This window comes from Sitodiplosis mosellana, unplaced genomic scaffold, assembly GCF_009176505.1.
Source record: "Sitodiplosis mosellana isolate CC-2019 unplaced genomic scaffold, AAFC_SMos_1.0 Smas_scaffold_6197, whole genome shotgun sequence".
NCBI classification, from domain to species: Eukaryota; Metazoa; Arthropoda; class Insecta; order Diptera; family Cecidomyiidae; genus Sitodiplosis; species Sitodiplosis mosellana.
This window is the reverse complement of record NW_022601438.1, coordinates 5302342-5326098: the sequence shown is the minus strand read 5'-3', so window position 1 is coordinate 5326098 and position 23757 is coordinate 5302342. Positions and strand designations below refer to the sequence as shown.

The window sequence follows — 23757 nt, the reverse complement described above, 5'->3', positions numbered from 1 at the left end:
ATTTAACATTGTCCTAAAATTATTCATCGACTTGAATCTGTTTCACAGCTGAAAATCATTCTGCTGTAGCTGCAGTTGAACTACAAATTGTAGTCTACAATCTCTCTATCCTTCTCTGTGCTCTAGAAATGCTCGTTATAATTAATCTAAGGGAATATCACGCTCCTGAATCTTGTGAGATATTCGAGATATTTGAAATAAACATCAATTGTATGACATATTTTCGAATATTTCGAATAAATGAATCAGATTTTTGTGGATTTTGGAGATATTTGAGATTTTTTGCATTAAATCCGAATAAACACATTTAAATATCATTCATAATCACAAAAATCCACAATATTCCGCCGTATTCACAAATATCCACCATATTTCATACGACAGATTCTTAGAGATAAATTGGATTTTTTTGAAATATTTGAAATAATTCAAGCGTGATATTCCCCTAGTAATTAATAACAAAGAATTCATACCCCCTTTTGAAAAGAATAAATCCATTTAGAAGATTTTCCTTAGCATTCAAGTATTCGTTTAATAGAAATTCAAACGAAAAACCGACTAACCACGTTTCCATCGTTTTTGCAGCAAAATCCGTATCAAAACTCTTCAAACAAAAGAGAGAAGGAAAAAATATTCTTCAAAACACTCAGTAGAATTGAAAAATTTCGCTCTTTAAACCATTCTTCGATCTTTCTTTTTATCATTCTGCGTTTCAGCTGTTATGCTTCACAAGACAGAAACGAAAAGATTGCCAACGAAAAAATGCGAACAAATAATTGCATAATAATTAATTTGCGAGCGCGCGACGCAATATAATCAAGAATGTGAGAGACAAATGAATTGTGAGTGGATTATAGTGCGGTGGAAAGAACGAAAAAAAAAACGCAGCGCAGAGCAGCGACAATGGGTACGAAAATAAAAACAATCATGGTGTCGAGACGACTCTGAACACCGAAAAAAAACACAAGAACAACAGCAAACAGCTCGGTTTTAGTTTCTAGAATAGATTGTGCAGCGTTATTTTTTTTTTGTTTTTGTTGCTCTCGCTCCATTTTATCATTCTGGTTCTGTTCTCTTTTTTTATTTCGCTTTATTTATTAGCCCGTTTTCGATTCGCTTGTGAGTGTGTGTGTTGCGGTGCCTGGATAAAAAACAGCTGAAATGCTAAACCAGTTTTTTTTCGTTCTTTGAAATCGACTAAAGCGGAGTGTTTCTCTCTCTCCCTCTCCCTCTCTCTCTCTCTCTCTCTCTCTCTCTCTCTTTCGTGTACTCGTGAGACTTTTTTTCATTCTCTCGCTTGATTCTCCGTCATTGATATGGTCGATAGGAATTTTGCACTTTTGCGTGCAAACACCAATCGCCAAGACCAAGGCGTTAGCACACCAAAAGCATTGCATTTTTACTTCAGAAACCGAAAAAAAAACATAGTCAACAATCGAAATGACGCAGAAAAAACGTATGCATTTATTATGAGTTTGATCGAGATATGGGTGTTTTTGACTATCTATTCTGTTTTTTCGCTTCAATTGGACGATCATTTTCATTGGACACCCACCAAATTATGAAATATGTTTCTTTTTCGACAGAATGGTAAATTTTTCATCTAATTCTGATAGATCGGTTGGCTATCTTCCATGAATAATTGATGACTTCTTTTGTTACTGAAATTTGGTGCGAATTTCAATTTGATACCAAAGCTTAACAATATCGATGTTAAGGCTGAGAAGAGTTTAACATTATTTGTTGATGACAATGAAAGGCAATGCTTATTGATTGTGCATTTGATTTAATCGTTTAGATGGTCTGAGGTTAGACTTCCAATTATTCCATCACATAATGGGAACCAAGCATATGTCTAGTCCTTGCAGCTTTGCACTTGCATTATCAGATGCAACTTACTATCATGACCACTTTGATATAACCTGGAAACCTAACAGCATACTGTTATTTTGACCCAAATCAAACACTCTTCCATACTAAGATTGACAAAGTTGTTTTTCTTCCATTTCATGATTAAATAGATTTTATTAATTTAGCCCATAGAATAAATTAAATTCTTTATTTTTGGGGCAAAAGTGCTTCGCAATAGTTTTCAATTGAAGTATTTGCTACACAGCATTGCAATGATTGCAACGATGATGATGCATTGATTGGCCGAGCCGGTGGTGGCATGACCTGGAGCCGCAGTTGTAGCAACTGTTGTTCCTTCAAAGTGGCACGTAGTGTTCTCCTTTGTGTTTTCTATGATCCAATCCTTAAATTTGCTTGCCCGTGTGTATACATCTGGCTTCTTCTTGCCTCCTTCCAAATCGACACACGAATATTATTTCATCAGTTTGATTTTAAATTTTAAAGAAATTTTGTAATTGGTTCATGGTGAACATAGCTATAAAAAATAAAAAGTAAGACCATACCTTTTGCAAAACACCACGAACCACACTGAAAATAGACTCATATTAGATTGGGGCGAGCAGAAACATATGAACAAAATTGATTTACCTGCAAACGTTTGGTTGCTATTCCCACAAGCTGTTCATTTTCGTTGACTAGGGGGCCACCTTCAATACGATATATAGAGTGCTATTAGATTGAAGTTTCATATCAAAAACAATACAAAACGCATTCACCTTCGTCCACACCACAGGGTCCATTTTCATCATCCGACAATACACAGACATTGTTCTCGTCTACTTCGTCATCAACCTTTATGCAATCTGCAATAGGAATTTCTTTACCAGATGAGGATCGCAGAACATTTGATATTTTCCCTTTTTGCTGAAAACCAAAAACAAAGACTTCATTATAACATACAGTTGAATATTATAAGCTATGACATTTTATTACAGCCTACAAAAGGTATACTGAGATTGACTTGTATGAAACATTTTCTCTCCATCGAAATTCCTTTGATATATTGAAAATAAATTACCAAAAACTACTACTTACCTTTTCTTGGCCCCATCCGTAAAATGTAACCCTACCTTCACCTCGTTCACAATGTTCGTTTTCTATTTGTATTGGTCTTATTTCATCACACTCCGTGATTTCTTTCTCTAGAACCAATAAAGCTATGTTATAGTTTATTTCCTGACCCTCTAATCGAAAATTTGGATGACGTTTGATTTCCGTCACTCTTAGTCGTTGAAGGCCATTTTCCACTCGAACTGAACCAGCCAACACCTCAATATCTCTGGCCGATTTTCCCTCCACACATGTTGCTGCCGTTATTATATGTCTTTTTTCGTAAATTGATCCACCGCAAAAATGTTTCTTTGCAACCTGGAGTGAAACTACAAACGGCACCAATTGATAGACCTCTCCTCCTTCAATTATTTTTGCGCTGTCATTCCGGAGAGGAGTCGTCCCACCGTATGCTAAGCATATCGCTAGAAACACTATGATAGGCCGCATTTCACTTTTGTTCAATAAAAACGAACCTGAATGAACTTCAACTGTCAAGGGCTACTTTTGGATTTTTTTGATTTCTTCTCTAATTTTTTTCGGATTTTGAACAACAATTTTTTCTTAAGTATTTTCTTGGTATTTTTTTGTAGATTTTTTCACGAACAATATTTTTTGATCTTTGATTTTTAGAACTGGATTAATTATTAGTTGGAATATTGAATAGAGACCGATGAAGTATTTTGAAAAATATTTTTTGACGATTTTTGGAATTAGAACTGAGTTAGTTGATAGCTGGAATATTCAATTGATACTAATCACAAGAATCGTAATGTCGGCAATTTATAAGTTTTCTCTTTGTTGCAATTGAATACTTGGCTACTAGATGATAGTGATTTATTTTCCCATTTATTATATGTTACCTGAGATCAAAATTCTTGAAAATTTCAAAAAGCGTTTTCAAAAATTGAGTGTAAATCGATTTTTTTTGAATCAAAACATGTCATTTATGTTCACCAAAAGATTTAGGGCCCTTCGATTTTTTTTCCAATTGCCACACACAAAGATGTATTTTCGAATTGAAGGCATATTTTTCATTGGATTCTGCGATTGGAGTTGTTTTTATCATTGGTGATTGTTCAAGTAGAAGAGGAGTTTTTGCCGTTATACATGTGACATGTCCGATGGTATCTTAGAATCAAAATCTCTGAATAGTCGGCCGCTTTTGGTCGTATTCTTTTGTTGCGTTCCATGCGACACGAGAATTTCATTTTGTGATTTATCTGCCATGCAAAAAAAAATCGAATTCAATAGAGAACAGAAAACTGCCGCTTCACAACAAACCAAAAACAAACAAGCCTCTGGTAGGCTTTGCTCCAATCATCCATACAATAGCGATCCATTCGGCACCAATGTCACCGACATTGTTCGTGTGCCAACGATAAAAACATCCAAATATCAATAGCTAAACACACTTGACATTCTGAGCTTTGGCTGTATCAATAGTGATCAGGTTCGAGAGCAATCGAAGCGACAAACAAATTTCATATAGCGCTTTGTCGTCTTCCTGACACAAATTGATTTAATCATTTGCCGAAGAGAGTTTCGTTCCACACTCTTCTCTTCCATTGTCTAACCACAAATGTCAAATGTGGATTATCGACATTTGTGTGTAGGCCAATTTATTTCATATCGGATGTTGCACACATGTTTGTCTCCTGCGCAAAATTATTGGACTAAAAATGATTTCGCTTCAAATTTAACCCAACATTAATTTCTCTTTAAAATGCAGAAATGATTTTTTTTCATCATTTTTCAATTTTAGTCGATTCATTAGTCGATTCAACTGCGAAAATGGTTTTTTGTATTAAAGAGAGGGATAATATTGCAGTATCAGTAGCGAGCTGCAATTTCAGTTTAAATAATTAATGGTAGGCTATAACTACAGCTGAACCATATCACGATGACAATAAAGCATATTGAAAAATCAATAAATTCTTTCATTTGTCAGACTGCTGCGATTTGTTTTCACGTGTGGTGTGTTCTTTTGTGTGCTTTTCGATACGCGGTTCCATTCAATATTGCGGCCGAACGGAAAATAAATAGAATAGCATGGTTCGCATTTGAAAATAGCAGCGCCCATGGTGCGATTAATAATGTGCGATAGGGAATAATGTCAGTATTGCCGACACAACTTGCGGCAAATTTCTAATTTTGGCACAGCCTGATCGATTGATTTGTGTGATCGAAATTCACACATTTGCTTTATTACCTCCAAACTCGCAATCGATTGGAATAAATGGCTCGTATTTTACGCAGAAACATAAAAATGAGCACAATGCCCATTATTCATATATTCGAAAAAGCATTTTGTGTTTAAATAAACTACGTAGAAATGCAGCTCGAACTGGTGACCTCATTAGTTTGGTATCAGTTGAAAAGGGCTTTTTTCTTGTATTAACTATTACTTTCCAAATGTATTTTTTGTTTCCATCGGTTGGGTAATGCAAATACACAACAAGACTTTCACACTATCAGTTTCAATGGAACAAATGATTGCAAGCAATCGCATGATAATTCTCAATCGAATCGCCCGAAGCAATAGAATCATTAGAGTAGAGACGATACCGTGGCATTAATGGTGAAAGAGGGAAAGAGAGAAGAAAGAGGCGCGCGAACATTGAAAGAGAAAGAGCGAGACACTGAAGGAGTAGGAAAGAGATAAAAAATGGCAATAATTCGTTTTGCATGAAATTGTAAATTGCAAAAGCCCTCAATTAACAAACATGCTTCAAATGCACATCGAAGTGCACAACGATTAAAAAGTCAAATCGAAGACAAAACAATAAATAAGAGAACAAAAAAGAAGTCAACCGCAATAATTTCGATCAATTGTTTCGGTTTTTTGTGTGAGTGTGTGTGTGTGTGCCTGCATTGCAATTGTTTTGTGCAAATCGTTCGTGGTATTCGATTTCTTATGGTGTTTCAATATGAATTTGATGATGTGCACCAAAGTGCCAGCTGATTTGGTGCGCTCGATACAAAACACCAACACGAAATGATGCATCGTTTGTTCATGCTTCGATTCGGCAAAACCATCGTTACAAAGGCAGACGATTACTATTTTTTTTTCTTGCTGTCCGCTTCTCTGTTCCTCTCGACATGGCTCTTTCTTTCTGTCTCTATCTCTCGCTCCTTCTCTATCCCTGACTCTTTATCCCTTTGCCCGCTTATTTAGTCTCGGGGAGCTAAGCTCACGTGTGTCGCAGCGTGTTCGTTCACAAATGATTGCTGGCATTTGCCTATTGTGTTCGATCTTAGAGTTCCATCATCTTGTATAGATTTTTGGGCGTATTTTGAAATCCGTTCAATCTCTTCCCATTACCTACAGTCCCACATACCTAGTTTTGTGATTTTTCTTTCTCTCTCTCTCTCTCTCTCTCTCCCTCCCTCCCTCCCTCCCTCTCTTTCTCTTGATTTTCGATCAAAGCATTTTCCGTTTCACCATTTCTTTTGTATGCATTTATCGGAACATTTTGTTTCTCTTCTGGGCATACAAATGACTATGCACGATATTGTTCGTTTCATTGCATTCAGAACCATATTCCCGTTTGATTCACCAGCCAAAGATAGAACTTTCAAACCAAAGCCCGCAAATCTTTCTCCTTTGAAATAGCGCAAACGATAAAGCCAATCGTGCGGCTGAAACAAATGTTTTGGAGATAATTGCAACAAAGATAGTCAGAGACAGGAAGCAAAGTATTGCAGACACTATGGAGCTCTATATGTGTGAATTGACGATGATTTTATCGATTTTTCGTTTGGTGTTTGTACAAGCATTTTGTTGGATCAAGTTTCTTTTCCATGCCAATAATTATGGATTCGATAACAATAGCAACAATTACACCCGCTGATGGATTTTTACAGTAACATGTGGTGTGAACAACTTTTCTTCTTTGGTATTCTAATGAAGTTCTACGTGTGGCACATACTAAAATAAGAGCTTACGTTTGAAGACTTGAGTTTTCGATGTAAATACGGTTTACAGCACATAAACTGTTCGCTCATACGAATGAAGCATCTCAATTTCGAATGACGCATTGCGCGTACAAATCAAATTGAACCCACTGCGAACGACCTTTTCGTTACACCCGTGTTGCTTTGTGACCGGAATAAAAGAATGAATGCTAATGGAGAAAATTTCAACAGTTGTGTGTATGTGTGTTTGTCTGACTGAATGCAAGAAAACTTTCACATTTGTAATGTTAAAATGTGCAAGCATATGATTAATTGAATAGACAACACCATCGATGAATTCTATAGATATATTCGTTTTTTTAGTTATTTTTTTCTCTTTCTTCAATAGCACGAAGTGATTTCAAATAGTTTTTGGTGATGGTTTCATTTAGAGAAAGAAACCCAATTGAAGAAATTGTGATTGGAAGAAAATGTACAGAGAGAGAGAGAGAGAGAGAAATTGAAACTTAAATTAAACTTACGAGAAATGAATGAAAGTGCATTCAGCAAAGTAAGTGAGAATATATTCATTAAACACTCGTTTTCTCTCTCTCTCTCTCTCTCTCTCTCTCTCTCTCTTTTTCTCTGCGATCTATTGTTATTTGAAATGCAAATCACAAACTAGAAAAAAAGACGATTTTCTCAAACAACTCGACTTGTTTTCTCCTCATTGTTACTCTCTATTTAAACACACAGCAGTGTGTATAATATATCACTGGGTCTTAATTTCTTAACGAAATGCGAGTCAAGCGTTTTGGAAAAGAGGTAAAACTTTCAATGACATCAAATTGTTCTACAAATTTGTGGGCGCAGTCGATTAACGTCGTTATTTTCATGAACGCCATTTACAAACAGAATGAAATACCAAAATTACATACACGATGCACGTAAACGCAGCGTCAATTGCCCACAGCAGAACATGGCGTACAAAACAAAAGGGAGAAAACAACATTGCATTTCACTAAAATCCACTTAATGATTTTTGGTTTGATTTCGTTCAATTGATGGCAAGCACTTTAGGGGGAACACACATAAGGAAAGTACGGCGTTTAATTGATTCGATGATTGAGGTGTGCACATCAGATGATTTACAGTGCGAATTATTCGTGCTGCACATAAAATGGTGTGCTTTTATTAGCGGTGTGCGCGGTGCTGAAACGCATGACGACTGCATTATAAATAGTACATGACTATTCTAACATGAACGGTATTGATGCCATGACAACGAATAAATAAATTGAACTTTAAATTATGTCACCGTTTGCGCGGTCGGTCGGTCGATCCATGATTTTCCCGTTGATCTGAGTCAAATTCTCCTTTTTTTCCAATACAAATGGTGTTAATGTTTATTTGAATTGTGACTCAAGTAAAACCACGCTTTCTCTAAACACTCAGCTTTGACACTCGTTCACACAAGCAGCATTTAGCTCGCTAAAATGAATCTCAAAATGAGATAGCATATAGTGGCTTCCCGCATGAAATTAATTAATGCAATCTTGAAAATGATCAGACAACGAAGGCGAAAACTTTTTGCTGACAATGTTATGCAAATTACCAAAGCTTCGCATACGACAAATCGCATGGAAAATAATATCGTAGCCCCGGAAAAAAAACAGAAACCTCACATTAACCGAATACAAACAATTCGAATGAGAGACAACTGAAAAGTTTTCCGGAAAACCATTAAAATCTTAGGAAATCCATAGACCCCACCACGGATGATTCTGCAGCAATGTACTACATGTTTTAAAACGCTAATATTTGAATATCTTCGGAAACTCTAAGTACTTTCATATTCAACAACAAGAAATTCTATCGAATACGTACTCATTATACACCATTTACAATGCATTTCCCTTTTGACTTGATGAAAACACTTCCCATGAAAGAAACAGATACCATACAAGAATAATTTGTTTCTTCGTTTAAAAAGCATCAACTATTTTATTGGTATTAATTTAAAATTTCTTTTTTATCCATTATTCGCAGGTGCGTCCCCTCCATTTGATCAATTCCAATCAATTTTCTGCTAGAATTCTCTTTTCACGTAAGTTAATCGCTTTTAATTCAAATGGCTGAGGAGTAAAATGTGTTTCAATCACAGCGAACGAATGTGTTAAGTGAAGAATCATTAATGCGCGAATGAATTCCCGGTTTGCAACGTGATCGCATGTGGTTTTGTTTGAATGCATTCAATTTTGAATTGCATGTTGGCAAAATGATAGAAAACGAGAGTCAATTAGAGATGATAATGTTCTGCCTCAAGAATTGCACGAGTCCAGCGCTCAGCGTAAGTGTTGGGCAGGGATTTGTTTTTGTTTTTGGTTGATTGCTTCCCATATGAAAAGAAAAAAAAAACTCGAGCTTGGTTAAATAGATGCTCGTTGGAGTAGCCGGCTAGAGAAGAGAGATTTGGAAAATGATGGGTAACTTTGGTCAAAGGTGCTTATGTTCTTTTGATGAATACAGAAAACACAAAAAAAACACTTACACTTTAATTGGTATGTTCTCTTTGCCTGTTTCATCTAATACACATCCTCGAAGAACGCAAATCGTTTAAAACGCTCCATCCATGAGAGCGGACAACAAAAACCGACAGTGCACCAACTGAAAATGAGAGTAAATCAACTCTGCCAAGCGTATAAATTGAAGAAGCCCATTCAATCTAATACCGACGAGCTATGAATTATTAGCATGTTCGACTGGCTCTCAATCGATCGGTATGCACATTTACTGAGGCATAAACAAACAGCATTTCTCACATTCTCATGCAATGAATCTGTTTTTGATTTTTTTTTCTTCTGTTGCCCCTCATTTTCTCAACAAAACAGTGAGCGCGCGCTCTCCTCTCGAATCACTCAATCTCAATGAACTTTTCTGCTTGATTCATTTTACTGGCCAGACACAGAAGCCCAGGGAAAAAACCACATCGTTGGTATTTCATTTATACGTTAGACAAAAACAAAGCGCACACGGATCCGTAGCATTTCAATAAAATGGCACTTTTCAGTCATGAATTCGATGTTTTCGTGCTTCAATGGAAAAACAAAAGTTAAAGCACGTGACAACAACAGCATACATACAACAACTATTTGTTTGACTACTATAAAATGTTTTTTTTTAATCGAGTGAGAAAAAAAATATCATCCGACAGGCATCTTACGTCGGAATGCCATCAAATTTTGGAAGATCTGTATTCGTACTATACACATGTCATTCGGTTGTTTCGATTGCACAGTGCACACACATATCCAATTCAATTGGAACATTGCAGTTGCGAAATTATGACATGACCAATAAATTATACTGAATCAATATCATAAATTTTGTCGCATTTGGCACAGCATTTTGCATATACGCGCGATTAAATGTTTTGTCCATATTCAAATCAATCATATCACGACAATGACCTATCCAACATTTATTACTTGAACAATTCGAACGCTGAAACTCTTTTTTCAAACTGATTGTATCGTTCAAATCGATTCAATTTTCAAATTACATTCAATACCTTCTGTTATGATCAGGGGAAAAAAAATGCAAATTATTGTTCTGGAACAGTGTTGTCATGACTTGATTCTAGCTTTGGGTCACAGTGGAAAAAACGAATTTTAAACGAAAAAACGAATAATTCTAAATGTTACGCCCCAAAGGAATGTTCCATCAATTGGGGTTTGTTCTACTTAAAATGACCAGATTCTTTCGCCAAATGTCACGACGCTCTTTTCTATCAACCGAATGGCTTTTAAACGTTTCTTTCTCCGGTGGATGAGTGTGTGAAAATGGTCGATCCAAATATAACACGTAAATGTGTGCCATCCAATTGATTGTACGTGAAAAAAAAGATGGTTTACTTTTCGTTCTTCCATTACAAAGTACTCGCTCAATTGACAGAGAGCAGAAAAAAAAGTGAATTTTAGAAAGCCAATGCCATCAAAATTCACCCAAATCTTGACTACATTCCCAAATGCATACGAGATATTTGAGCAGCAAGAATAATGATTTATACATGGAGTAGCGAGACGAAAAGTAAAAAAAAAGAGAAAAACTCACACGTATGAAAATTAGTTCACTAAATAAAATTTAAATTGATCACGAATTCCAGAGCGGCACAAGGAGACACGAACGAATGAACGAGAGAAGAAAATAAAAGAACAATGAACGACGCTTGTCTCCGCTAACAAAACGATTCCAATTAGAAATGGTAGTAAAAAAAAAACCAGCGCCGGTAGAAATGACACCGAATTTTTTTTCAAAGTGGCTTTTCTTCGTTCCACTGGAAAATCTCGAGCAAACCACAGCAGCAGCAGCAGCACTTTGCCGTTCCACATACTGTCCCACTAATCTTTCGTCTCCATCTATCTTTCACATTTCACATTTTAGTTGATGTGTGTATGTTGTGTTTTTTTTTTTGTTGCCTTCTGTTGTTATATGGCATAATACAAATATCACATGCAAATTGCAAAATGTGTCACACAACATTTAAATATGTTGGGCTCGTTCAAATGCTCTTTTTCTATCTCCCGTTTCGTGCATGCATGCTTTTGCTCGATTCAGTCTCACAAATTGCTTTGTATCAATTATTTGGTTGCTCAGTTCCACACATACACACACACACACACACACACACACACACACGTTATACAATCGTTTTTACAAAAGAAAACCGAAAAAAATGAGGAAAAAAACACTTTGGAACTAACTCTCTTTTCGGTGTCGCTAGTTTTTCCAAATAGAATATTACGAAATGGGTTTCTCTCGCTGGTGTGCTCAATCGGCGCACCAATGATCACATACAAGATTGGGCATGTGCTCTCTTTGCCACACAGTTTAACATACTTTTCTTTTCTTCTTTTAATTTCACACATTAATTAGCGTCGCGTTTCTCACTCGCTTATCAATTTCGATCAATTGGAATATCACATTGGTGCGGAAAAGCTAAAACAGTCGATGTCTTTTTGGTTTCATTCGTACAATTTCTGCTCGGTTCATGTTTTGTGAAGGAACAAATTTCAATGTGAAGAAATTCATTTTTTTTGCAGTGGAATTGGTTTCATTGGATGGATTGAGCTAAGTTTTAACAGAGACTTGAAGCTTACTTTTAACCCTCTAATGCATTAATTTTTCCCAGGGCTGGGAGAACTGGTACTTGCTTGATTTTTGGTCATAAATAATTTAAAAAAATATTCATAATCCTGGATTCCTCATGGTGTAGTCAGGAAATGCGATTGACATAAATCGGAGAAAAATCAAATTCATTGTTTAAAAGTGTCAAAAATGTGTCTGATTTCTGGTTCGAATAATTTATTTTGCCAAATTTTTGTTTTTGCACACATTTTTGTTTATAGCTTTACAATCACACTATAGACAAATATTTATTGCCAAAGACAAAAAATAAAGAGAAAACATTGACGAATAAAAATTCCCTTTGAAGCAATGTGATCCGATGTATGGTTTACGTTCTACATGCGTTCGAATGTTACCCGTCTTGAGGCAGTTGTATGCATTCGAGGGTTAACCAATCGATTTGCATTATCGAAGGAAAATAAAAAAACTTTGGTAACATCGACATGAAAAGCACTAACGGAATCGATTTGCATTGAATGGTTGCGCCTTGGCTCAGCACGATATCAATCATATGATGCGACTATATTTATATGGACAGGATCTGACATCAGGGAAAAGCGTTCCGCGTAAATAATCACTAAAGTTCTCGATTCAATGTTTGACGTTTATTTATCGAATGCATGATTTATTACTGCCGCATCCGCCACACCGCAAATAGATAGCATTTTGCCCGCGATTGCACGATGAAACGAATCAACAGTTCAGAACAAACGATAATCAACTATGGTGTAATCTTGTTAACGTGAACTAGCAACGTCGATATTTCTATTTCATAAGCAAGCAGCGACTGGAAATTAAATCGCTTCCAACCAACACACATACTCCAATTTAATGACAAAGAATGCACGAATGCAACAAATGATTCATAAAGAAATGTTAGTTCAAATTCTAGTAGGCAGAACACTGCGATTAGGCCCTCCAAAAACCATTATTGACCATTATGGCAATGATATAGCGAATAAAGCACAAAACCATAGAAAACCAAACGGCCGGCTGATAAATGAAGCGTTAGCGAAAATGAGTGTGTGCCGATGGAAAAGCACGATGATGATGACGAACGAAAAATGATGCTACACATTTAATTGGATTCTATTATCTTTCACGGACACAAAGCCCATTTGCCGAGCATTCAACTCGGAATACACACTCCCGCACGATCAGATTTTGCTTATCTGCAATGATTTTTACGCTTTTTTCTCTCTCTCTCTCTCTCTCTCTCTCTCTCTCTCTCTCTCTCTCTCTCTCTCTCTCTCTGTTTCTTTTACATTTTCAAATACGTACACACATTTAAGACGATAAATCAAAACGACCAAGGTGACAGATGTTCACGCAATTTCCATTAGAATTATTTCACTTCAATCACCATTAATTGTGTTGCGATGCTGCGATGGTTGTTGCTCGCGCGCCCGAACCATATTTAACGGAATTCAATTTCAAAAACTAGCGAACGCTAACGAGATATCGCATCCATGAAAAGGTAGTCATTAGGCGGTTGCATGCCACGACGACGTCGAAGACATTAATCCATAACGAACATTTTCACTTCATTTTGTCTAATCGCATTGAGTATATCATAGTATGTGAACTATGATTGATCCAATTTTATGTGAATTTCAACATCGCGTCTCTTGCTGATTACGTTTTTTTTTCTTTTCTGTTGTTGTTGCCAGCGTCGGAATGGAACAGGGCTCAAGGTGAGTTATAATGCGAACAGCACACAATACAGGCACACGCAAATCGTCAATTGGAAGCTGTTGTTTGGTCGAAACCATTGTTTTGATATTCAAAAAGTGATGACTCTCTTGATCTTTTACTCGCTGCCACAGCGACTAATTCAATCATCGAACGAACCCAAGCGAACTTCCATCTATTCAAGATTGAATGAACAAGAAATCTTCAATGCATTCAAATTGGATTAAAAAAAATCAAATGAAAGTAATGAATATACCGTTTAAACAAACTCCAGCCTGATTGCACACAGCAACGAAACTCGTTCGCATTAACACTTTAATTCTTTGCGGTTCATTTTCATTGAGCCTCTCTGTGTGTATGACGTTCATTCTATGAACAAATCGATTGAAGTGAAGAAATTTTTTGAATAATCGCGTCGCCTGTATCGCTTTCAATGGCCTCCTGATTTGCTGCCGTAAATTCAATTAGATTAAAGTTGAACGTTTCCTGCAGCTGCCCATTGTGAAAATATCAAAGTTATTTATTATGAAAATACTTGCATTTTAAATCTTCTAATGTTAAAATGGTGACCGTTCATACTTTCCCCGGTCATAACTTCCCCCATACAAAATGAATGGAGGTTTTATGGCCGAAATATAGGGGAAAATAATTCCATTTCAGATTTGGACATAACTTCCCCATCGAAAAAAATTTGGTTTGAGAAAATATGTTCAAAAATAAAAAGAAATTATATCCAACTAGCCGTCTCGGCGCGCTTCGCGCGCCTCGACGTCTAGTGGAATAGGAGATCTTGAGTGCAAGCAGGGATTTTCAAGTTTGTTCTTTGTTAATTTTTCAGAAAGTTAATTTGAACGATGGTTTGGTTTAATTTCCATTGATAACTGCTTGCACCCAACATATCGTTATGTTTTTGATCATTTTCTACATCTACGTGATCTCTAGAATCGATTCATTCTTTTCAGAAGACAGAAATCTTTATAAATAAGCGAGTTATCAATGGAAATTAAACCAAACCATCGTTCAAATTAACTTTCTGAAAAATTAACAAAGAACAAACTTGAAAATCCCTGCTTGCACTCAACATATCGTTATGTTTTTGATCATTTTCTACATCTACGTGATCTCTAGAATCGATTCAATCTTTTCAGAATACAGAAATCTTTATTAGGGTTTATGATTTGTGTTTCGTTTGCAGAGTGCTTGGCTTCCATTTTGATCAATGTACTAAGCTCGCCCACTACGTCAAAGTGTCTCTGCTTCGAGCGAGTTGAGGTTACATGCAAAATAAAAACACATAAAAATTTTAAAATTGAATAAATAGAAAAATAAATATTGCATGCAAAATAAAACATTTAAAATATTTAAAAATTAACGAAAAAAAGTATGATTATGTATTATCATAATCATAATCAAATGATACAACGGGCATGGCTTCAAAAACCCAACGCAATACCACGTCATTTCGCGAAAAGCAGTAGGCCAAAATGACGTGATTCTCACCTTGCAGGATATCTGCAATTTCTTTATAAGACATTCCCACCATGCTTTTTATAGTCAATTGATCATGCTCATAAAATGTCCTTTCATCATACTCTAATCCGTCCTTATGTTCAAGCTTTTTATCATATAGAATCTGACCCCTTTTATTGATGTAATTCAAGCCGTGTTCATTCCCATGACCTCCGGTCAACAAAATTGTTTTTTCGTCGGAATATTTCGGCAAAAATTCTTTTGTTATGAACATTCTGAGCATATCGCCAGTTAAAACGCAGTCGACGGACCAGACATTCTTCTGTTTCTTGTTGGCAACAGCGCTTGGCCACTTGATTTTCAAAATTTATCGACCAAATGTGTCGTTGAGAATAAAAATGGGATTAGCCGAAACCGCGTGTTTTTATGCGAATCATTTTTGTGTTTCTGGTACAAGATATGGGGCAAGTATCTCAAGCAAAGATAAAGATCTTGAAATATTCTAAAACATTGCAGCAGACATATGTCTTCTATCTCTTACCAGGAACACAAAAATGATTCACATGTAAATGAGCGGTTTCGGCTAATCCCATTTTTATTCTCAACGACACAAATGAACACTATTATTATTAACGGTTTTTCATCTGAATTCAAAAATATGCACTGTCCCAAAATATTCACAAAGTAAATTTATTCACATGTATGACAATTGTGTCAAAAAATATCTCAAAGTGAAAATTGTGACATTTTTAGTATTTGTGACAATTGTCCCAACAATTTCATAGAAATATCCCAATTTTTTTTCACATTTGTGACAAATGTCACAAAAATATCCTGTCCCAAAATGATCAAAAACTGATTTTTTTTTCATTTGATACTTTTGTGACAATTGTCCCAACAAATTTCCCAAAGTGACACTATTATTATTAACGATATTTCATCACAAAAATATGCACTGTCCCAAAATATTCACAAAGTAAATTTATTTACATTTGTGACAATGGTGTCAAAATATATTTCAAAGTGAAAATTGTGACATTTTTAGCATTTGTGACAATTGTCCCAACAACTTCATAGAAATTTTTTTTACATTTGTGACAAATGTCACAAAAATATCCTGTCCAAAAATGATTAAAAACTGATTTTTTTTTCATTTAGGACATTTGTGACAATTGTCCCAAAAAATGTCCCAAAGTGAAAATTGTGACATTTGTAGCATTTGTGACCAAATTTCCTAGAAATGTCCCAAAAATTGTCCCAAAAATGTGCCTAAAACCTGCGCGCACTCAAGACCTTTCCAACGATATGCTGCACTTTCGGATCGGTTGGGCGGTTCAGAAGATTACCCGGAACATACATACAAACATTCAGATTTATATATATAGATTGAAAATGGACATAATTTCTCCGCATATTTATTTGGATTTTGGGGAATAATACCGGGGAAATTATCTTAGTTTAGTTATCGATAAATGATACACAAACACACTGCTTTGCTATCTGCACACTGTCGAAAACTAAGTGAATGGAAAGAACTAATCGTTGTCAGAGAAACTTTAGCGAACTGAGTTTATTTTATTATGCAAAAGCAAATGACCATCCGTTGAATTGACACGCGTTAGAGGATAACAGAGTTAACATCAATTGTGACCACTCCTCTATTGTCAATAAAAACAATTCCATTGCTCTGTGCAATGTTATGATTTCTTTCTCTCTTATCCTCTCTCCCGTATGCTTCTTATTCTCTTTCTCTCTATTCGCCTCTTTTCCACTTCTGTTTTGTTTGCAAACAAGACCTGGTACAATTGCCACGAGCAACAAATCCAAAACAATTATGAAAAGAAAACATATTAATGAATTCTTAAACAAATTACATTCTTTGTAGCATTGTGCTGTAGTCTGTGTCTTCAACTCTTGATATTTCTTCGAAATAACGTACAACCGAATTGAAATGAAAACACACAAACTTATTTGATTAATTGAGTGATGCACCTTTTGCGCACCCCGTAAATACATTATTTTCTATGTTTCAATGCGATCAGATGCGTGAGCTAGCGCATTAGTTTCGGTTTAATATTTTAAACATTATTCAAATGAAGAATTGGATTACGTTTTCTCTCTTCAGCACCCAGTGCACACGACAAATCAAAAATTAAAATGATGCAATGAAATATGAGAGTGCTGGAATACAATCGAAATCCATTGAAAATATGTTCAGTCACACAAAGACTTGACTTGACTTGACTTGACGCGTCATGCAAAATCGTTTCGTTTAGCAGCCCGTAACAATGGCGAGAGCCGCATTAAGACCTATATGTATATCAATACCAAATAAAGAGTGAAACCATATCGTTGTTCCGATGAGAAACTCTTGCCGAGCATTTTGCTTGTTGGGTCACCTACCTAAAACAACCATAGAAATCGTTTACAGCCTAAAAAACGAGAAAATTCTTTCGCTGCAAACACAATCAAAGTCTGCTGCTCGATGTGTGTATGCTGAGAACCGCTTTGCCTGCAATTGCATTCAAAGCCGGTGACGTTTGTATTTGAATGCTGGAAACAATTTAACCACACACACACTCTCTCTTTCTCACTCACTTTGAGCGTTCTGCATTTAAACATACACATAGCTGGTTTATTTGCCTATCAAAAGAAATACTGATGACGCAACATAAGCAGTGGGTAAAGTTCAATCGCAAAATAAATCGACATTAAATTATTACGACTAACATTGGATTTACGAGTCAGCGAGACAAACGGATTGGTGTATGGTGTTGATTTTATTTCAACTTTGGTTTTTGTGGTTAATCGATGTCTTTGAATTCAATTCGAGTCTTAACTTGATATTGAAATGTATATGTACGATTTCAAAAGATGTCATGGTTATTAGTATTTCATTGCATGTACGTTGTTTTGCTCTCGTGTGTGCGTATAGCGAAAACAAAATCGATTGAACACTTTTGAAGAAGACGACGAAGAGAGAGAGAGAGAGAGAGAGAGAGAGAGAGAGAGAGAGAAAAACGTTGCAATCAAATCATTCGTCGCCTATACTAACATTCAACTTTATTCTCTCAGCATACGTTTTCCTCTGTTCCATAGAAAATAACAGGAAAATGTGATTACAACGCAATGCCAAACGCAACAACAACAGAGAAAAAACCCAACGCATCAGCAAGATGGAGCAAAAAGAGAACAAACAGACAGAAAATACGTACACACATACACGGCAAAACTACACAACGGCAAAACTACCGATCAAAATACGTGCGAAACGAAGATAGGATTTGCGAGTTGTGTATGAGTACTTGATTTTGTGTGCTTGGTGGTTTTTACTGTTTTTCCCCGTTGTCTTCATTACGTATCAACGCAACGCGTTTTATGGCATTGAAATCAAAAGAAAGTTTCCAATTGGAAATATTCTTTTCACCATATGTGACAACAGCTGGAAATCAACTCGCTTTTTTCTGCCTTCTTCTTTTACACCTGGCTGCTGCATGCACTTGAATTACAAAGTATTCGATCGTTAGCGAGATTGTGTTTCATATCAAGTAATTCCATACCGTGGACCAGAAGAGTGTCGAAAAGAAAGAAAAATGAGAGAGAAAGAATGGAAAAAACACACACGTCAAAGAAAAAGGAAATCATCAAACTGGCCAAACTAGTCGAGTTCACGCAATACATATTTGTTTCCTTTTTTTTCTTCTGTTCGTATTACTCTTTTGGTACTTCGGAACTTGCGTATGATATTGGCATATTTGTACATGTCGAACGATATTTTATAGAAACGGGATATTCTTTGTGTGAAAAGAATCGAGAGAAGATGAAAAAAAGAAGGCAACAACAACGGCGCAATCCAAAGCAACGGTGCGTTCAGCTTCAAAAAACATCATCGCAAATATTGGGAGAAAAAAGACTAAGGCATGTACACACGCTGCCCACCTCAATTAAACCAAAAAACACTTAACTAACCAAATCAACATAAACGCTAATGAGGTGCATTTTTCGTTTTTATTTCTCTTCTGCTTCTCCATTCCCAAAGTAAACTTCTGAAAATTCGCAAAAATTAAGAAGAAAAAAAAACACTGAAATTGAGTCGACCGTTCGATGCATCGATGATTCTGAATCGACCACATTTTAAAATCAACAATGGCATTCGCGCACGTACATTCAGAAGCGCATATAGTAAGTAAGTGAACACATAAATAACGTACACTGAAAATTTATTCACAAAAAGCCCGTTATGCTGACGATGGTCAATTTTCGCAATGAAGAGATACCGCATGCGCGTATGCGCGCGCGCATATGTGTGTTTGCATTATCCATAATGCAATATTTATTCTTGTTCGATGGGTGATTATTTTTTTCGGTATTCTTAAGCAACAGCAGAGAGAGAGGGAAAGATAGCGAAAGAAAAGAATCTCATTGTTTGGCGGTCGTCGTCGTCGTTGTTGAATAAAACAAAAGCAGCCGGTCAACGAACGCAATCGCTCATAAGCTACCAGCAAACATGCACACAACCAGAGAGAAATGCAATGCTTGCGCATACTGCAACATTGTTGTTACCTGGTTAAGTTAGCGAACAGAAGAGATAACAGTAAAAATAATCTGTCATTCCATCGATTCACTGCGTTCACAGTATCACACAACAATGGCCAACTGTGTTGTGTGTCTCTGAATAGAAGAGAGAAAAAAATAATCTCGCATCAAAAGGGGAAGTGCATTTATTTGCACAGTATATTTTTTTTTAATGATGCTTCGATAGAACCATAAACACACACATACATCTTTTCGGGCCATTCAAGATGAATTTGTGCCATATTATATAAAATTGATTTTTTTTTCACCTCAAATCAATTGGATTTAGATCATTGAGCGCTCATAGCTGTACACAACTGCGATGTAATAAAAGGCGAAAGTGAAAATTAATGACAGCCCGCTGAGTAATGACCGCAAATGAATAATCCGAAATGGTCAGTCCATCGCCATTTATGGATCGGTAATATCAATGGCAAATCACCGCAGTCTTTATGACCACTGAAAATACCTAGTTTTAACTAGGCGATATAAAAATTGGCACAGCAAACAGTGAGCACACGACACACACACACAGCGGCGATGATTAAATGAGCTTCACATTTCAAATTTAATTAGGAAATGTCAAAATAGATTTGCGTACTTAGTTTTAAGTTGCGCGTTATCGCCATCGGCGGCCACATAATATTCCAATCATAAGTGAAAGTAAGTGCTGTGGCAGTGGAAAAGAGAGAAAGATTCAAACTCGGAATTGCACAGTATTATTAGAGCGAAATATACAAAATGAAAAATATGCGGTGCGATATTTGTTGTGAGACAGTAAATGAATGAAAAATAAAATACATTTTCCTGAATTGCGTATGCGGCAGCACATATACTAACGTCACATTAAGTTTCACGAAAATCCGTTGAAAAGTGAAAACTTTTAGAGAGAGGAAAAAAATTCACACTGATTTCCTCTTGATTGAATGATTTTGGCACAATATTGCCGATGGCGAATTTCATTTTGATGTTTCCTGCATTTGCAATCAAAACGTCGACGTCAACGACGACGATTCGCTTTCGGGCCGATTTTTGTCTGTGTGATTTGTAAATTGCCATGCAATCACAAGTCATAATCATCATTACAAAAGTTTCGCTGTTGCTTGAATCTCTAATTGGGCCAAATTAAATTTGCCAAGCGCGTGCTGACTTTGTCTGGCAAATGCTTCGTCGATATTGTGCAACGGTGTGTTTCCATAGGTAAATACTGAATCGAAGATTGGTCTTCGGTAATAATATCGGACAAATTGGTCGTCTCTATCGTCGGCAAAGTGAAATTGAAGTTGACCAATCGCGTACTCATTCCAATCTCAATCATTTGGAAAGGAAAACAAATCCGTTCGACGAGAGTGAGTGAGATATTGCAAATCAACGACAGACATCGCATAATCTCAACACAAACGCAAACGCATTGGACCAAGTGTCATTCGATTCCAACATTTCGGCCTATTTTTGACGTTCCAATGCAAAGGAGAAGAAAAAAACTGAGCTTTGATTGCGGTTATAGATGAATATCACTTGAAAAATTAATATGGCTTGGAAATTATATGGTCAATTTGTCGTGTTTTTACATTTACAACAGCGGCCCCCGTGCTAACTCCTCCAACTCAGTTCAACAACAATGGATGTCCACATCTACACTAATCATATACATTCGGTTTAGTCTCTAAATCGTCTCTGTGTGAGCTTTGCCATTGTTTCGAGCATTCATTGTCAAATTTACAATACATTTGTACGTGACCGCTGGAGTTCTTTCGTTCACACTATCAAAACGGTCAAATGGTTTTCATTTTCGTCAAGCTAAATACCTATAATTTTTTTTTTGATCATAACTCATGGCTTATAAGAGCGCCGTTATTTTGTGGGTGAAAACAGTGGAAAATCGACACGAAAAAAATAATTTAATGAAAGACAAAATTGAAAGAGAAAAGGCGTGTTTTTTTCCAATGGAAAGTTGGATTATGCATATTTCTTTTCCAACGGAAAAAAAGCCACGTTATGTAAGACAATGACAACGGGCAATGTATTCAATGTCAACCATTTTCAACTGATCTAGTATTTCTTTGTGTGTGTGTTTTTCTTCACTCTCAGATGCCGCATTAAATTCACTTTTAAGCTAAGAAACTATTCAAATGCGAACGACGGACCAAAAAATCGATTAAAATAAGTTTGAATTTGAATCGTGATAAATTCTGAACCGACTATATTTCCTACATGCGTAACGTTGAAATCAGAATCGATCAAGATCGATATCGATGCCAAAGTCAAGTGGCGCTTTGAATTGGGGGCAATGCTCATACACAGGACAGAACACAAAAAGACACAACGTTTGTATATGAAGTGATTCAATGACGAAATCAATATTTTGATGATTCAACACATTTTCAATTTATTTTTGGTGCTTCAAGCGAAATCGTGTTATTGCTAATAAGCAATTCATTATATCCGCGTCCGAAGCGTCGCGATTTTTTTCTCTTGTGGCCGTTGTTGTTAGTGTTGTTTTAACCACATAAGCAATTTGTTTCGGGGCGATTGCCGGTTTGTTAGTAGTACGCGACGATATTTTTTTTTTCATTGCTCGTTAGTATTGGTCAATTCAATTGCATGCCACACAAAAAGAATACGCGAGCGAGTGAGCTAGAGAAGAAGAAAAAAACTAGTGTCTGTGCCGCACATCACACAAAAGCAGTGTTGGGTAAAGTTAACAATTTCTGTATCTAGATAAGATGAGATCCTTTTTTATTCTGAAAAAAAATTATCTAGATAAGATGCCGCATCTTATCTTAAAAAGTGCGAAGATAAGATACTATCTTAAAAGTATCTAGATATTTTTAAAGATATTTTTTCATGACAAAAATTGTTTTCTATCGAACATTTTATATTAAAATATTTTTTCGTTTTCGGTTCAAGTGGAATTGTTCAATAAATAAAAACTTTATAGTCACCTTAAAAAGTATCTAGATATTACTAAAAGATACCGTTGAAAAAATATGTATCTAGATAAGATGAGATATTTTATTGCAAGATTAAGATAAGATAAAAGATAAAATCTTATCTGTAATCTTATCTGTTTCTTATCTAATATCTTCATCTTTACCCAACACTGCACAAAAGAGACAATATAAATATAGGAAGAAAAATGCAATGGTCACACAATCAGCTGTGTGTGCTTATTGGAAACGCAGTCATCGCCACCACCACCGCCGCCGCCGAAAAAAACGACAAATCACGATGTGCCAACACAAAAAAGTGCCACGTAATTCGGTGCGGAAAATGAGTGAATTGGTAGTAGCGACCTTCATTGAAGTAATTTTGTGCGAATAATTGTTGATCGATTCGGTATTATTATGTCGATTATAATGATATTGCTTTTGGTTTGGTGAACGTTTTTTCTATTTTTTTTCCCGTCCGTTGTTGCGTTCAAATGTGCACTTAGCGCTCAAGTGATTAATGTAATTTTAATCGTCTTATCGACCTTATAAATGACCGAATTTTAACATTGGATATTTTGTTTCCTCGGTTTTTAACAGATGCTGCGTTAGCAGTTTAGCTGTATGCACCATATACACATGCATACACGTGAAAAATAATTCCAATTCGATCAAGCAATATTTAATGGCACCCAATAAAATACACATTTGTGTACGCATTTGAAACCAATCATTTGATATATTGTTAACGAATAATACACCAACGCGTACCACTCTCTCGGCTGCACTCAATCGGACTGGTCCACTATGATTTGGACCAATCGAATCGTTGTTATTTAAAATACAGCTTACGCGTTGACGATTCGGTCGTTGAAAAATAATTGAACTATTGCCGTAGATGAATAGAGCCGCTTTTATTCGGCGCAATTTTGCATGCGTTTAAAAAAAAAATCGTTCAGCGTTTGTTATTCGTGTGTGTGTGTGTGTGTGTGTGTGTGTGTGTGTGTGTGTGTGTGTGTGTGTGTGTGTGTGTGTGTGTGTGTGT

The 23757-nt window shown here is 36.1% G+C and overlaps 1 protein-coding gene and 1 long non-coding RNA gene across 4 annotated transcripts in view; one reads left to right on the top strand and one right to left on the bottom strand.

The window, feature by feature from the left end:
- Window positions 1–23757, top strand: part of LOC129577192 (uncharacterized) — a 172805-nt gene that overhangs the window by 93717 nt on the left and 55331 nt on the right. For 2 of the 3 annotated variants that reach the window (XM_055463807.1, XM_055463806.1), the window contains one exon: window positions 8908–8965. The exons of the other annotated variant lie outside the window; for it this stretch is intronic. The gene's annotated coding sequence lies outside the window, so the exon portion shown is untranslated. The remainder of the gene's footprint in view (window positions 1–8907; window positions 8966–23757) is intronic. 3 annotated transcript variants of the gene reach the window in all.
- On the bottom strand, window positions 2215–2861 carry LOC129577196 (uncharacterized). The gene is made up of 4 exons (XR_008688977.1): window positions 2628–2861; window positions 2500–2558; window positions 2415–2439; window positions 2215–2301 (listed from the first exon to the last, which is right to left on the bottom strand). It is a non-coding gene; the product is annotated as an uncharacterized LOC129577196 (long non-coding RNA).